Source organism: Poeciliopsis prolifica, unplaced genomic scaffold (assembly GCF_027474105.1).
Source record: "Poeciliopsis prolifica strain line A6 unplaced genomic scaffold, Auburn_PproV2 SCAFFOLD012, whole genome shotgun sequence".
NCBI classification, from domain to species: domain Eukaryota; kingdom Metazoa; phylum Chordata; class Actinopteri; order Cyprinodontiformes; family Poeciliidae; genus Poeciliopsis; species Poeciliopsis prolifica.
Window position 1 is genome coordinate 7,270,001 of NW_026562387.1, and position 3,787 is coordinate 7,273,787.

A 3,787-nucleotide genomic window follows, 5' to 3' on the forward strand; every position below is an offset into this window, starting at 1 on the left:
ATCTAGAGACCTATTTAACAATTGGTGCGTCAAAGAAAGCAGTACTGTATACTTGAAACTGTTAAGGTACAAGTTGGTCACAATGTTAAAAAAAAAAAAAAAAAGTATAATAATTTGCTCTACGTTGGCAAACATGCTGCTTTAAGAGGGGGGACAACAGCATTTTTTGTTAAATATTAACATTTTTTTACGTATGTGCAAAATTCAAAACAGTGTTAAACCTAGCCACTTAGTGCTTAGGTTAACGTCCTCCCATGATCTACTACAGTTAAAGTCAACATTGACTTTCCACATTTAGTAACATTTGAAAATTTCTAAGTATTACCATACAACATTTGCTGCTACTGTGTAATCTTAATTTGCTTGCCATAAAGTCTTTCAACTTTCAACCAAAACTGATCCATTGATTGCTTTAGTTTATTTTTTGTTTGTTTGTTTTGTTTTGTTTTTGTTTGTTTGTTTTTTTTATTATTATTATTCTGTGGAACTAAGAATGTGAAAGCTGTCAAAGGGTGTTCAATTTTTTACGAATCACTTTCTAGTTTGGTAACCAGTGTGATTCATTCCAAAGTAACAGAAGGCTATTTGTATGAAAGAAAATGGCTTGTGAACAAAGAAAGCTAAGCTGTTGTACATATTCGTAGTTGGCTGTGCATGGTACAAATTTATTAATATGAAGAAATGCAAAAATGTATTGCTTTTGGTATTTCCTATTCTGAAATGAGCAAGTAGCATGTAATGCAACTGTTTGACAGGTTAAATCAAATCATGCTTAGTTATTGTTTCAAACAATGAAATCAAGTAAACATTTCCTCCTATGTTTTATATTTGTAAAGGTTTTTGTTTTTCTTTCAAAGTTTTAAGCAAGACATCAGTTTTTAATTTTCTGTGTGAGCTTTTCAAATGTCATTATTTAGATTTTTAGTATTTTACATTTACTTTATTCCTGAAGACACTTTTCGATTGTGTTTCATGTGAGACATCCTGGCCTCCCAAGGTGCAATTCTGCCATTGTACAAACATAAACGACTGTCCTGATTCCAAAGGCTTTCACAACTCTGGCTTTTTGCCTTTTCCCCACTTTGTGGCTCAGCATTATAAGACTGAACTGTCAGCTAGCATCGTGTGCTAAGATGCTGGCATCAGACAGGACACTTCCCACATGAAGGACTGGTAAAAGCTACGAAACCAACAAAAAGGATGGTCTAACAATATAACTGTACATATATATTGCAACTGCACAGCAGCCAAAAAAAAAAAAAAAAAAAAGAACTTTTTTTTTTTTTTTTTTTTTTTTTTTAAATGGATGGATTGTGTCATGTTTATGGGGACAGCCTTCAAAAGGTTGAAATTGGAATTGCTCTTCTGGATGTCAAAGGGATTTTCATGGCGCAATCATATCCTACACAATATGTACTCTACAACATCTGGGTTACATAGGAAATGCACCCTGAGGTTTTAATAAGAAGAAGCCCCTATGGCTAAAACTTTAAATAAACTAAACCAAAAATGTTATTGATGTTTTATATATAGAGAGTAGTCGCATTAGTTTTTGTTACTGTACTGTTTGAGGTCTCAACTGTACCGTATCACGGTAATAACATGGTTTTGAAACCTTTTTTTTTATTTTGTCACAGACCTGTTGTCATAGTTGAAATGACGTTTATTGTAGATGGTATTTGAACAACTTCTGGAAATAGTTCATCAAGTATGTTTGTTGCTCATTGTTGTGATACATTAAAAACTGTATCTGCAAACCAGTTATGTCTCCCTACATACTTATTTCAGCAAAACAGACGTTTAATCCATCAACTCTCTTTCATGACATGTCATTGGACTGGATCTATAAAAATTATGTGATATTTTATTTATTTGGCTGTTTTGTGCTGTGTCTGCTAATTTTCTGTCATGTTCAGTTGACTGATGATTTTTATAGGGATATATTTAGGTTTTTGAATATGAAAAGTGTCTAAGATGTTTGCTAAGTTTTTTGCATATTTAATGAATCTCTTTTAACTTCATTTAAATTGAAGTTCTCATTTCTTTTGTACGGTTTCAAGAGCGCTTGAATTTTACAAGCAAATTTTTGGTTTAATAGCAATCTAGAAGATATCTGCTCACTGGAGAGATAAAGCATATTTATGTTAAACTTTTTTAAACTTTGGTATTTTTATGATTGCATCTAAATAATTTGGAACAAATATTTTCTCTTTTGGCTAAATTACCATTTGTAAGTCAAAGGTGTTTTTTTTTTCAATCAAATATTTGTCTTGCATGGATTGAACCCTATTTAACTTGTTATATGACTTTTTCTGTTTACATGATTCACGAATCATTTTGAAGACACTTTTCCTATTCTGAGGCACTTTCTTAAGCTTAGTGATATACTATATAATTCTTGAATGATATTTCTCACCAAAACATTCCTCTTAAAATGGACTGAAAGTGTCATCCAGTGAATGTTCCAAGAAAAATGCTTAAGACCTTAATGAATCTGGAGAGCTTCAAATGAAAATCAATTAAAAATGTGTTGGATAGTCATGCTCTAAGAACATCTGCTAAAATAAAGGACAGCTCAAGGTTATACAGCATAATTCTATAAGCTGGGTTGTTTTAAGGGTTTTTTGTGTAAAGATGTTCAAAGTGAACCAAGCTAAAGATTTATTGATGTTACAAACAAGAGGACCTGTTAGTAATTAGTGTGTCAGACTGAAAATCCAATGGCAGGCAATTTTATTTCATTATAAGAGCAAGACATTACACTGTCTTTAAACTCTAAGATTTGTTTGTACCAGTTGCAATGAAAAGGAAAATGCACTCCTTACTCTACGGTAAGTCTGAACAGTGCAGTGCTAGTGCTTCAAAAAACATAATTCAGAAACTGCATGAATACATTTAAGGCATTTAGAATGGCAATCTTACAGCTTGTGTGTGTTCATTTTTATTTTCACTGATTTCCTCATTTTATTCAGATTATCTGCAGGGGATTGTCTGTCACTCTAGCTTTCTTTTTTTTCAGATTTGCTTCTCCACTTTGTATATTGTCATGCTGCATTATCAGATTTTGGCCAATCTTTAAAACACCAAGCTCAAACCATCAGTCTTCGGTCACTGTGGTTAATGGTTAGCAGTTTATGTACAGTATTTGAAGTAAACTGAAATGTGTTCTGTCAGAGGATTCATCATTTAGTCATATCATGATGTAAAAAACACTATAATTGAGATGGTGTACTTTCTACTATATAGGATTTTAAATTCATATTACTTTTTCAATTCAGCTTTTGTTTAGCCATTCCATATGTGTTTACCATGCCAACTCACTATCGACCATTATTCACAATTATCTAACAGTTGCTTCCTTTCACTGGGCTAGACATAAGCAGATGCTTTGGATTTTTGCTTGCTGATCAGGTACAGTTCCTGACTCCACATAGTAGAGGGAAAAGAAAATCCACCATGATTAATGGCAGTCATAGATTAACAGATGTACAGCCACAGCAGACAGCATTGAGCATTTTTCATTACTTGGAATTGGTGTGAGAACATAATATTTTTACCCTAGGTTTCCTATTTGATAGATCGATGGACAGCTATATGAGAAATTGTTTCATGTCCCAACTTTATATCGCTTTTAGAATTCTATTAGGAGGCAAAATGGATGCTCGTGTCAGACAAGAGGGTGACTTTTTAGATGTGAGGTCAACAGAGGCTGTCACATTAAAAATTGCACCTCAGGAAAACCTTAACACAATATATCACACCCTGCCAGCGAGACGTGTCCACCACC

The 3,787-nt window shown here is 33.1% G+C and overlaps 1 protein-coding gene across 3 annotated transcripts in view; it reads left to right on the plus strand.

The window, feature by feature from the left end:
• Positions 1-1,760, plus strand: part of zfhx4 (zinc finger homeobox 4) — an 85,299-nt gene extending 83,539 nt beyond the window's left edge. For all 3 annotated transcript variants that reach the window (XM_055037202.1, XM_055037203.1, XM_055037204.1), the window contains exon 12: positions 1-1,760. This exon is cut by the window's left edge and continues 2,613 nt beyond it. The gene's annotated coding sequence lies outside the window, so the exon portion shown is untranslated.
• The last annotated feature ends 2,027 nt before the right edge of the window (positions 1,761-3,787 follow it).